The sequence below is a fragment of the Elgaria multicarinata genome, chromosome 1 (genome assembly GCF_023053635.1).
Source record: "Elgaria multicarinata webbii isolate HBS135686 ecotype San Diego chromosome 1, rElgMul1.1.pri, whole genome shotgun sequence".
Classification (NCBI taxonomy): domain Eukaryota; kingdom Metazoa; phylum Chordata; class Lepidosauria; order Squamata; family Anguidae; genus Elgaria; species Elgaria multicarinata.
The window spans coordinates 18,603,674-18,617,458 of NC_086171.1; the positions used below are offsets into that span (position 1 = coordinate 18,603,674).

Genomic DNA, 13,785 nt, shown 5'->3' on the forward strand with positions numbered 1-13,785 from the left:
TAGCTAGACCCTAAATCTCTGGTTCATGCCTCATGACTTTACAGACTCCTCTCTCCACTTACTACATGAGCCTCAGTCCTAGATCATCAAGGAAATGAGAACTTAGAAAAAATAAAACTAATAAAACAACTTGTACTTTTTTGGTTCTACTAGATGAAGTTCTACTAGGTATCCAACTAATATGAATATATTTGTCCAGTTTTTCCTACTTTATTCCAGTTGCAATAGAGAGAAAGGATAACATTTTCAGAAGCCCCCAAAGTGACAGCTCAAGACAGTACAGAATCAAGAACTCCAAACAAGAGTGTATTTATAAACTACAGAGAACAAGAGACTCATTGAAGTCCAAATACTCTTGAATATTTTTTCAATTAAGAAGAATTGTTTTTAAAGACAGTACGTAAAACCATTTGAACCTTATTAAGTAGCCCCTTGGAATGCTCTAAGCATTTCCATCTCTCCACTGATATGAAGTTACAAAGGCAAAACCTAACTTTAAATCCACAGTGCACATCCCTCTGTCAAGAGATGAAGGCAAGAGAAAGTCTCTCTAAGTAGTGTCATTATAACGTGGTGTATAAAGAGTATGAGTCACCCAACCAAGACCTTCTCAAGAAAATAACACAGTATTATTTAAAGCAGCAATGTTTGTGTGGTACCACTATTATGTCAACTTAATGCTTTAGTCAGTTTCACAGGTTCAAGCCAACCACAATTAGTATTCAATTTCTGAATACATGTTTCTAGGTAATCATCCATATTGTATTTCAAAGGATGACTATCATCAATTTCTTGTTCACATTCTTGATAATATTCCTAGATACTGCTTTTGTCTGCTGTTCAAGTTGAATAAATCTATTATTTTCTTCTATTTAGTTTTATACCTACATCTTTCCTCTATTACTCCATCTCTTTTTCAATTGTTTTTTTATTATTATTTAAAACTAGAACTACACAGCACCATTTTAACCACAGTACTATAATCTCATGTGTTACATCTGGGTGCAGAATTTAAAGGGCATATTCACTTATTCTATGTAATCTGTGATCTAGCAATTAGCTGTGTCTTCAGCTGTTTGACAACGAGTATATTTATCTCGCTCCTGTGCTATCCTTGGTTACTCCTCTATAAAAGCAAGCCCAATCCAACAATATTTGCTGTTCATGATATACATGTAAACTTACACAAAAAAGTAGTTCGAGACACTTCACAAGTTTTTTTATGAAACTGAACATAATAATACTAGCAATAGCTAACTATTTTTTCTATATCAGTGTAATTTGGTTCACTAAATAAGATAATCATTTACAGTTCCTACTGTCAGATTTACAAATATTGATGGAAGATCAGATTGAGATCCTCAAGCATAATATTTTCGTGCCAATGCAAGACAAATAGCAAGATAACCAAAAGGCTTTGTCTTGCATCATGTTAAATAGCACTATTAATTTTGCCAGATTAATTATTTATGCACAATCCACAATAGAGACAAAGTTCATACACTGCAGAAGCAAACATACATACAGTGTCAACAGCAGGATACTATGGAATAGCAAAGCTTTAGCTGTCTCAAGCCAGAATACATACAGATTCAAACCATGTGATATTTTTAATTAAAAGGTCAGCTTTTTACTTTAAAGATTACTAGATCGTTACCTTGTCATGGTGCTGGAGCTTGAGCACCTCAAGGATGACATGAGCTAAACCGTGAAGGGACACCCAAGACGGGAAGGTCATGGTAGAGAGGTCAGACTAAATATGATCCCTGGGGGAGGTAATGGCAACCCACCCCAGTATTCTTGTCATGAAAACTAAATGGATCAGTACAACCAGAGATATGTCGATATACCATCGGAAGATGGGACCCCCAGGTCGGAAGTTGGTCAAAATGCTACTGGAGAGGAACAGAGGATAAGTTCAACTAGCCCCAGATGTGATGACGCAGCTAGCTCAAAGCCGAAAGGACAGCTAGCGGCCGACGGTGCTGGTGGTGAACGACGAATCCGATGTTCTAAAGATCAACACACCATAGGAACCTGGAATGTAAGATCTATGAGCCAGGGCAAATTGGATGTGGTTATTGGTGAGATGTCAAGATTAAATATAGATATATTGGGTGTCAGTGAACTGAAATGGACTGGAATGGGCCACTTCACATCAGATCACCACCAGATCTACTACTGTGGACAAGAGGATCACAGAAGAAATGGAGTAGCCTTCATAATTAATAATAAAGTGGCTAAAGCAGTGCTTGGATACAATCCAAAAAATGATAGAATGATCTCAATTCGAATTCAGGGTAAGCCATTTAACATCACAGTGATCCAAATATATGCCCCAACCACAGATGCTGAAGAAGCAGAAGTAGATCAGTTCTATGAGGATCTGCAGCACCTACTGGATAATACACCAAAAAGAGATGTTATTTTCATTACAGGAGACTGGAACGCTAAGGTGGGCAGTCAAATGACAGCTGGAATTACAGGTAAGCATGGTCTAGGAGAACAAAATGAAGCGGGACATAGGCTGATATAATTCTGCCAGGACAACTCACTGTGCATAACAAACACTCTCTTCCAACAACCGAAAAGATGGCTTTATACATGGACTTCACCAGATGGCCGACACCAAAATCAGATTGACTACATCCTTTGCAGCCAAAGGTGGCGGACATCTATACAGACGGTAAAAACAAGACCTGGAGCTGACTGTAGTTCAGATCATGAACTTCTTATTGCACAATTTAGAATAAAACTAAAGAGAATAGGGAAGACCCACAGATCCATTAGATATGAGCTCACTAATATTCCTAATGAATATGCGGTGGAAGTGAAGAATAGATTTAAGGGACTAGATTTAGTAGATAGGGTCCCGGAAGAACTATGGACAGAAGTTTGCAACATTGTCCAAGAGGTGGCAACAAAAACCGTCCCAAAGAAAAAGAAAACCAAGAAGGCAAGATGGCTGTCTGCTGAGACACTGGAAGTAGCCCAAGAAAGAAGGAAAGCAAAAGGCAACAGTGATAGGGGGAGATATGCCCAATTAAATGCAAAATTCCAGAGGTTAGCCAGAAGAGATAAGGAATTATTTTTAAACAAGCAATGTGCGGAAGTGGAAGAAGACAATAGAATAGGAAGGACAAGAGACCTCTTCCAGAAAATTAGAAACATCGGAGGTAAATTCCAGGCAAAAATGGGTATGATCAAAAACAAAGATGGCAAGGACCTAACAGAAACAGAAGAGATCAAGAAAAGGTGGCAAGAATATACGGAAGATCTGTATAGGAAGGATAATAATATCGGGGATAGCTCAGATGGTGTGGTCAGTGAGTTAGAGCCAGACATTCTGAAGAGTGAGGTTGAATGGGCCTTAAGAAGCATTGCTAATAACAAGGCAGCAGGAGACGACGGTATCCCAGCTGAACTGTTTAAAATATTGCAAGATGATGCTGTCAAGGTGATGCATGCCATATGCCAGCAAATTTGGAAAACACAAGAATGGCCATCAGACTGGAAAAAATCAATTTATATCCCCATACCAAAAAAGGGAAACACTAAAGAATGTTCAAACTATCGGACAGTGGCACTTATTTCACATGCCAGCAAGGTAATGCTCAAGATCCTGCAAGGTAGACTCCAGCAATTCATGGAGCAAGAATTGCCAGATGTACAAGCTGGGTTTAGAAAAGGCAGAGGAACTAGAGACCAAATTGCCAATATCCGCTGGATAATGGAGAAAGCCAGGGAGTTCCAGAAAAACATCTATTTCTGTTTTATTGACTATTCTAAAGCCTTTGACTGTGTGGATCATAACAAACTATGGCAAATTCTTGGTGGTATGGGGATACCAAGTCATCTTGTCTGCCTCCTGAGGAATCTGTATAACGAACAAGTAGCAACGGTAAGAACAGACCATGGAACAACGGACTGGTTTAAGATTGGGAAAGGAGTACGGCAGGGTTGTATACTCACCTTACCTATTCAACTTGTATGCAGAACACATCATGCGATGTGCTGGGCTTGACGAATCCAAGACTGGAGTTAAAATCGCAGGAAGAAACATTAACAATCTCAGATATGCAGATGACACCACTTTGATGGCTGAAAGCGAGGAGGAGCTGAGGAGCCTTATGACAAAGGTGAAAGAAGAAAGTGCAAAAGCTGGGTTGCAGTTAAACCTCAAAAAAACCCAAGATTATGGCAACCAGCTTGATTGATAACTGGCAAATAGAGGGAGAAAACGTGGAGGCAGTGACAGACTTTGTATTTCTGGGCGCAAAGATTACTGCAGACGCTGACTGCAGCCAGGAAATCAGAAGACGTTTACTTCTTGGGAGGAGAGCAATGACAAATCTTGATAAAATAGTTAAGAACAGAGACACCACACTGACAACAAAGGTCCGCATAGTTAAAGCAATGGTATTCCCCGTAGTAACCTATGGCTGTGAGAGCTGGACCATAAGGAAAGCTGAGCGAAGGAAGATAGATGCTTTTGAACTGTGGTGTTGGAGGAAAATTCTGAGAGTGCCGTGGACTGCAAGAAGATCAAACCAGTCCATACTCCAGGAAATAAAGCCAGACTGCTCACTTGAGGGAATGGTATTAAAGGCAAAACTGAAGTACTTTGGCCACATAATGAAAAGACAGGATACCCTGGAGAAGAGGCTGATACTAGGGAAAGTGGAAGGCAAAAGGAAGAGGGGCCGACCAAGGGCAAGATGGATGGATGATATTCTGGAGGTGACAGACTTGACCTTGGGGGAGCTAATGGTGGCAACGGCCGACAGAAAGCTCTGGCGTGGGCTGGTCCATGAAGTCACGAAGAGTCGGAAATGACTGAACGAATAAACAACAAAAAGTCAAATGTAACACGGTATCTTCTCTCTCTCTGAGGAAATATACTGTCTGCAGCCAGCCAGTTCTCCTATTTACTCATCCCAGTTCCAATAAATATTCTGCACAGTAATAATATTGCCCATGGATGTGCAAGGTGGGAAAGTCTTTGCATACAGATATCTGTGTGTGCTTCACCTAGGCCTTTAGAATTCAGGGACACCTCCAATCACTGAGGTATCCATGCAGAAGCTTCTGCGCAGAAACCATGTTATATCAGGGTAATGGCTAAAGGTTCATGCCCATTGCTCCTTCACATTTTTTCCTTATTCATGCTAAAACTGAATAAGGAAATGGTGCAGGGAGGAGAGAGAGAGAGGGGGGGAGTTTCATATTTATCTTGAAACTATCATTTGCATGTCAAATACTGCTATAGTAAATTATCTGAAAATTCATACCATCTGTTAAATATAGTAATATCCTGTAATTTACAAAGTAGAAAAAAGGAAAAACTGACACAATCTCAAAGAGTACAACACACAAACTCAGAGCCAACCAAACATTATACTAATCATGTAGTGTGTACTGAGTATTAGCTTTTTATTTACTCTAGTAAATAAAACATGTAATCTAGTAAGCACTTACTCAGATTAGGCCCACCATACATCAGAAGCGGAGGATGAAACCTCCCACACACACAGTTTCCCCCCTCGAAATTAAGAAAAATAAAAGTCTCTAATTGTATCAATAGAAACTTTTTTGTTTTGTTTTTAGTGCCCCCCTCAATTGGGGAAGGGGAAATTTTCAGAGGGGAAACATGGTGGGGGTGTCAAATAATTTTAAAAAACCTAAATCAAGATCCAAATTATGGCGACATGCACTTACAGCAGAGTATATCAAAAACTAATCCTCAGCTACATGCTCTGCAATTAGCATAGCTTATAGTTTAGTTCTAAACTGAATTTCTTTGGAGAGTTGTGCATCTTCCCACACCCATTCTTTAACTATGGACAAATGTGTGAGAGTTTCAGAAAACATATTCCCATCTGAATGTCATATTCCACAATGAGTGGAACTTATGCCACATGTTGTATATCGCCATATCATTCAATTGTCCTTAAAATTATTGAAAGCAAACTGATGAAAGCCAAAGCTGACCAATTATTGCAAAATGGCCTTGAAATCTAAACAGAACCACATTTCAGAGGCACATAAAAGGCTTGCTTATAAAGCAACTCCTAAGAAAGCTGATTCGGGAACAAAAAAACAGAAGTTGGTTGTTGTTGTGCAACACACAATCTACATTTTCAAAACCAATCAAGCTTGGCTTTCCCAGAAACCTAGTTTGAAAGGTTTTTTTGTCTATGTATTGATTCAATTTTCACTTTTTGATTACAGCTACCTCTATTCCTAATGGGACTCTGCAGCTCCATTAAAAGGTCAGTTGTGCTAACATAAGAACCATAATGCCTGACTATCATGGCTTAGGAATGGAGAATTTAAGAAATTCATGCCTTACAAATGAGTCCACAAATTAAAAGGCTGTTTGGCCAAGAACATAAGAATAACCATGTTGGATCAGACCAAGGTCCATCTAGTCTAGCATTCTGTTCACATAGTGGCCAACCAGCTGCCTGCGGGAAACCCACGAGCAGGATATAAGTGGAACAGCACCCTCCCACTCATGTTCCCCAGCAACTCATGTATAGTACATAGACATACTGCTTCTGATACTGGAGGTAGCAGATAGCCAACAGGACTAGTAGCCATTGATAGCCTTCTCCTTCACAATTTATCCAACCAATCCCCTTTTAAAGCCATCCAAATTGGTGGCAATCACTACATCTTGAATTATGCACTGTGTGAAGTATTACTTCCTTTTATCTGCAATCTTGGCCAGATAAAACATTAGGCCTATTGCAGATTCCTGTGGAACTCCACTATCTACATCCCTCCATTGGAAGAAGTTACCATTTATCCCTACTCTCTACTTCTTTAACCAATTACTGATCCATGCTCTTGTTCCATGACTGCTAAGTTGGCTCAGGAAACTAAGGTGGGAGACTTTGTCAAAAGCCTTTTGGAAATCCAAGTAAATATTGCCTCTTGGATTGGCAAAGGGAAGGATTTGTGGCATACACACTTTAGTCAAGTACTCAATACATACAGCACTAAATACAATGACTTCCCTGATTAAAGGTTCCAGTTAATGAATATAGGGCAAAAACAGTTCAGTGTAACATTCCAAGATGGTATATTTTAAAGAAAGACTACAGAAGTCACTGAATTAGCAAAAACTATATATTCTTTCACGAAACAAAATTTACAGCACAAGATCAAAGCATGAGTAAAGGCTGCTATAGAGCCAAATAAATAAGTTATAGTAGTATCATGGTCTATATTTTTCAAGTGCAACCCTGCAACATTTTGAACCTCCCTGATAAGATTTTGCTGGAAACAATTATATATTAAAATTCCACACATGTTCAGTGGCAGAATATATGCCTTTCTATACCAAGTGAAAAGAAATTGAACTGAAACCAAAACAAATAGAAGAATCTGTATCCAGAAAGCAAATCTATTACTTCATTGTTAGTTTTACATGGTGGATTATGACTAGTAGTAAAACAATAGCATGAATCACAGATAACTTAAATCTAGAACTGTATATATTTTTATGTAGTTCTAGTAAATTGCACCAAGTTTGTTTTATTCTCCAATCTCTTGTGTGGCAGCAATAAACTACAGTAAGTGGAGTTGTAACATGAACAATGAAACATAGTCTATTAAATTAAGGGATACAATGTTATGCTTAGAACGTTGTTTCCACAATTTTTACAAACTTAACAATACAATCTTATCTCCTGTGTAGGAATACGGTCACTCCTAAACTGCTGTGCACTTTCCAAATGTATCATGCAGTGAATTTACAGTACCACAGCAATGCTCCTGTACTGGAAAAAGCTGCTAGATACAAGTAGGGGCAGAGAAAGAAAAGTAGGTAGAATATAAACATAGCTCGGGAGAAATTTTATGCTCCCTGAGGCTTGCTCTCTCTCCCTGTAATAATATAACCTTATGCAAATAAGAGACTCTGCAAATTAACACAATCAGAGGAAACTCCAGAAGACAGTAGAGTTTAGTAAATGACAATGGTTCTGAACAGTATGTGATCACAAGCCCCATAGCAGGAATCAAACTCTGCTAGGAAGTTATGGCTTTGGGGTTCCACAGGCAAGCCTCCCCTATACATAGGACTATGTAGCTGGCTATTGGATTAGCAATTGGATTAGCAGTCTTTCCTCCCTTGTCTGGCCAGGGCCTTTTCTCTGGCAAAGGGACTGTTTGTAGGTTGCTGCCATGCTTTGCTGTTATTTTGCTGCTGGTTCCACTTGGATATTTAAATCCCCATGTATGAGGTGTGACCTAGTGAGCTTGGTTCCTACAAGAATCTATTGTTGTCCTGCTATCCACTGAGCCATAGAGGCTTCTGACAAGGGAAGCATGCTGGATTATTCCTGGCAGGATATTTGTGCATTGGAACAGGGTAAGCTGGGTAGGATAATGCTATTATGACATTTGTATCATTGCCCCATGTAGATTGGTACCTTCCATGCATTATTAACATGGGGCATCTTAGGTGCACAATTATGTGATTGTCGGGTGGCAACAGAGTTGCTGAAGATGTTGTAGGCACATCTATAGATGCTGCTATATTGTCTCTTGATTTTATAGTTATTTCTATGCTTTTGGCTTTGCTGTTGTGGCAACTGCTGAGTGGATGTGGCTGTAAGATTGGCCTGTAAATGTATTAGGCCCTCTCTCTCCCAAAAAGTCATTTTAAATGGTAATTATGCCAGGTGTTTGGAGTATTTATTCCCTATGGCAATTAATATGATCCACCTCATGTTGGACTATAGAATATTATTGATTATTAGGACTGTGAAGGCATCCCTAGAGACATTAGGAAACATAGTCAGGGATTTTTTTGCTTTTCACACTATTGTAGAAAAACAGCATGGTACAGTAGTTAGAATGTCAGACCAGGACTTGGGAAACCCACATTCAGATCCAGAGTGTCTCTGAGAGCCCCTAGGGATGCCTTCACAGTCCTCACTGTAGTCAAAGCCCCATGGGTAAGGAAAAATGGCATCCTTTCAAGGTTGCACAAGGAAAGAAAAAAAGTATGAACAGCAGTTTCTGCCTAAACAGTGGTTTCAAGACTGCAACTCAAAACATGTGCCTGAACTCGTTAAGCAGATTGAAAAACCTATTGTGACAAATTCTCTCTACATACCAGCTACCTTCAGATCACAAACTTACACAAGCGGATTTAGATGTAATAAAGGGATTAAAGGAAGGTAGCCTTCTTACTCTGAAGAAGCCAACATCAGATTTCAAGAGATAGCCTTCACTGAGCATGTAAACCTACAAGTATTTAAATGGAAAGAGGTGAGTACTTATTTCCAATTGGCATTGGAGAAGGTAAAGCAGTTTTGATAGGAGTAGGAAATCACTTCTCTTGATACCTAGATTTTTAAATGCATGATAACAACTCATGAAAGGAAAACAATATGAAAGCCAATATCCTGAGTAATCCATGTGAAAACAGCAGCAACAGCTAAAAACAGAATGCTTATTAAGGATGATAAAGGAGATGGTGACAGAGTCTCATCTTTCAAAAACTAAATGCTAGCACTACAAGTTACAAACTATTTCAATAGCATATATTCACATTTAATCACTTTATTAATAATGGTCTAAAGGGAGGGGGGAAACCACAGTCTTCCTAAATTCTTTTTGGTAGAAAACCAAAATAATTTAATTTTTGAATGAAGATGCCCTCAAAGCTAATTAATTTTCATTGCTTGGGTAAAACTCTTTCTAGGAACCCTACATGCATTCAACCATATATCCACTAAATGGTTTTGGTGCTGCATGGATCAGGACACTAAACCCAACTATCGACATCCGCTCTTCCCCCTCCCGCTTGCTCCATGCCCTTCTATGTGTGTGTGTATATGGCACCTGATAATAACCCTTCATGCATCTATTGAAGTGGACTCTAGCTCAGAAAAGCTTAAGTAACAATAAACCCCTTCGTCTTCAATGCCCCGAAAATACTGTCTTCGGTGCAACAGACCAACTCAGGTGCCCGTGTGGAAGTTCTGCAACAGTTTTTTCTACTCGCCTCTGCATGCAAGATACGCCGGGGACATACATACACACACACACAACACAAAATGAAACAAAAATCTTGCCGCTTCGTAAAGATCAATAGATCTGTTGTGGTATAAACTTTCGTGGGATAAACGCCTACTTCAACCGGTCGTCTTTAAAGGCGACACGAGACTTTATTTATTTTTTTGTTCTTGCTCTTGCTGTAACCCTCCTCTGGAATGTGTTGGGCAAGGCGGCGGCGGCGGCGGCTATGCTCCAGAGCAGAAGCCAGCCCCGCGGACTTCAACGGAGCTCGCATTCAAGTTATTAAAGCAGAGGATCGGCGTGTAAAGCTCCCGAGGCCAGAGCAGGGGACGCTATAAACTGAACTATCCCGAGCCGACCTCCTGACCGGGGCAAGCTGGAGTCGAGCCTGATGTCCGAGTCTATATCCGCCGCCAGCCTCCTCCCCCCTCCACCCACCCCGCAACCTCGCGGGGCTCGAGAGAGCACACGCCCCCCCCACTCCTCCGCTTCCCCTTGCCCGCCCCGCCCCCGCTCGCCCCCAGTTGCCCGCGCACACACCCACACACCCACCCCCCGTTGTCTCCTCAGGTCAAGACTAGAAGGCGGCAATAGACGCTCCCCTACACCCTGTTTCACGGCTCCCTTGTTCCCCTTTTCCCTTATCGCCGCCTTTCCCCGAAGGAGAGAGAAAGGGGAGGATGGGGGGGTTCCCCTCAAGAAGGACAATTTCCTCGGGGACGGGGGGGGGAGTGGCTCGAAGCTGCGACCTCCCGAGGAGAAAGGAAACGAGCCAGGCGCCCCCGCGCACACAGTCAGACGTTACTCAACCGCCTGTGCCTTCCAACCGTCCCAACGGAAAAAACAATCAACCAACAATTTTAAAAAAATCCTTCCCCCCCCCCTTCTATTCTTTTCGTCAGGGAATAAAGAAAGTTCCCTCACTGCCCAGGCTCACCCTTCGTCGAGCTACCGCCTCTCCGGCTGCACTGGGCACATTCCTAACGGGAGCTCTTATTGCTATTCTTCTTCTCTTCGCCGAGCTCGGTGCTACATGCTCGGGAGAAGCAGCAAAAGTGCAGGGGAAAGGCTGGCTGGCTAGCAGGGGGACTCGGAGAACGGCAGATGCCTACACCGCCCATCGGGGCCGATTCTTGAGTGGCTAAAAAGGAAAGCCAATCACGAGGCCAGAACCACTATGAGACCAATAGAAGCTCTACAAGGGGGCGGGAACTCTAGCAGCTCCCGCCTTCTCCTTTTTCTTTCTCAGAGGGGTGGGGTTGCCCCGCTTCACGCTGGGAGATGAGGTGCCAACGACCAGGCGCGTGTTCGGAGATAATGCTTGAGGGGCGGGATTTCGCTTGTGCCGTCATCATCTGATTGACAATAAAGACTACAATCGGGTTCTGCGGGGTTCAGAGGAGGTGAAGGTCTCCCGTTTTTTCGGCCAACTGCAGCTTTGTGCCTGTAGGTCAGGGCGTCTAAGTAGTGACATATTTCACCCGTCCCCGCTTCGTAGCCCCGGGTTTCACAAAATCGTTAGTCTGACTCCATATTCCTAGAATTACATTAACTAATTCCAGCGGGCCACAGCCGTATGAATCGCCCCTTGCAACAAAAGCGGCGGGGAGAGGCTTGTGTCTCCTTAAAGACTGGCAGTGCAATCCTAAACAGGTTTTCTCAAATCCCAAACTTTACTTAATAAGAGTTACTCCCAGGTAAGTGTGTAGTCTAACAGGTCCATTGAAGCTTAATCTTTTAAAAGCTTAGTCACAAGCAATCTGATAGTCTTTAAGCTTTAAAGTTTATAATAAGGGTCATTGTTGTTTTAATCAAATTATTATTTGTTTGTACAGCACTCTTTAATGCTTCACCATTCCTATTTATATATCAGGAAGAGACACAAACTAGATAAACAGAAGAGGTGATATTATGCAAGGGATAGGTGCATCCCACGATGCATGCAGGATAAAAAGATCCCATCAATTTTTATCATTACTAATAAGACAGCGTTACTACTACTACTATAATATTATTGTTCTTAAGACTGTCACAATGACTGGGTTCACACAACATGATGAACCATAAGTGGTGGTTGAACTGTGGGCTGTTGTGTTGTCTCAAACCAGCCACAATAACAAACCATGAACATCCCAAAGTTCACAGCTCAACAACAAACCATGGTTTCTCTTTATGGGTTGTTTGTGGTTAACAAATCATGGTTTGTTAGCATGGCTGCATTTAGACAACACAACAACCTATGTTTCAACAACAAGCCATGGTTCAACAACAAACCACACTCAACCCAGAGTGTGAGTTATCATGTTGTGTAAACCCAGTCATTGGCATATGTCTTTGTCACTGTGAATTAATAATATGGCCAATAGTAAGAATGGAAGCCATCCTAGGCATATCACACCACATAGTCCATTTCAAAGGCAGCAGTTGGTATTTCACCATTTATTACAATGACTGATAACTAATGAAATCATCACTTTCAGTTATTTCACCCTTAGAGCATATCAAGACAATATATCCAAGCATATTCCTATGACCTTTACACCAAGAGTGTAGAGTGTTGAACCTCTTTCAGCTCAAGGATCAAATTCAAATTTCAGAGAAGTTCTTAGGGGCCACATTTCAGTGGAGGGCAGTGGGAAAGACAAAAGAGGTGGAGCCAAAAATACCAGCATATTTCAGCTTTACTGCGAGTACTTAAACCTTAGGAGATGCATTTAAAGCTTTAGAATGGGGGGAAAACTCACGAAAGCTGGAAAACAATCGGTAGTTGGGATAAAAGGAGTGGGGCCAGGGAAAAGAGGCATGGCCTAATGGGGAATCCTGACGAGCCAGCTTGGGGCCCCAAGTGGGCTGGATTTGACCTCTGGGCTTGAGGTTTAACACCACTGCTTTACAGAATTGGGACTGTAAGTCCCAATGCAAAGGCAATACCTAGTCTATACATCTTGAGGGAAGGGGGTGGAGAAAATCCCTTTCCATGGTTCCTCAATTAAAAAAAACAAACTTCTGATGACATGAGGATTTGTGCAAATGCTGAAACTGACAAGCTTCAAGAAAACTCTTAAGAAGATACTTGTTAGTTTCACCCTGGAACAATTCTCAAAGCAAAATCCGAAGACTGGTAGCTATAACTGTCACTGCAGAGGCCACCAGTGAGGGAGGAAGCAGCAGCCAGGCACCTCTCCATCTTGCCTGGGTCCAGCTCCAGCTGAGAGCCCCCTCCCTCCTGCTACCTACTGTCTCTGCAGAGGCTTCCAATGAAGGAGGAAGCAGCAGCCAGGCACCTCTCCATCTTGCCTGCGTCCAGCTCCAGCTGAGAGCCCCCTCCCTCCTCCTACCAACTGTTAGAAGCTGTGAGGTATCTGATGATGAGGAGTCTGGGGATGAAGAGCCGCAGGCTGGACCCAGTACCAGCATGGCTGGGCAGCAGCCAGCAGAGGCTCCCTCCAGCTCAGCCTTAGAGGAAGAGCAAACAAACATCTTACTGGTGCCATAGTTCAAACAACAAAGGGCGGAGAAGGAGGCGTTACGCAGATCCAAGCGTATTGATACTAAACACCAGATAAACAGGGAACAGCTGTGATTCGGGGCTTGGGTATTTAAGTAACAGTGCGCAGGCCAGGATCTTGTCAGACTTAATCTGGTTTGAAACCTTGGCCTTGTTTCTGCTATACCGGTTGGACTACGGACTTCTTGGACTCTGTGACTCTCTCCTGCCCTTTGGAACTCGGATTGGCTTTGTGGACT

The 13,785-nt window shown here is 41.9% G+C and overlaps 1 protein-coding gene across 3 annotated transcripts in view; it reads right to left on the reverse strand.

Annotated features, from left to right (window-relative positions):
• HYCC1 (hyccin PI4KA lipid kinase complex subunit 1) overlaps positions 1 to 11,106 on the reverse strand; it is a 36,609-nt gene extending 25,503 nt beyond the window's left edge. For all 3 annotated transcript variants that reach the window (XM_063123840.1, XM_063123862.1, XM_063123851.1), the window contains exon 1: positions 10,976 to 11,106. The gene's annotated coding sequence lies outside the window, so the exon portion shown is untranslated. The remainder of the gene's footprint in view (positions 1 to 10,975) is intronic.
• Between the last annotated feature and the right edge of the window lie 2,679 nt (positions 11,107 to 13,785).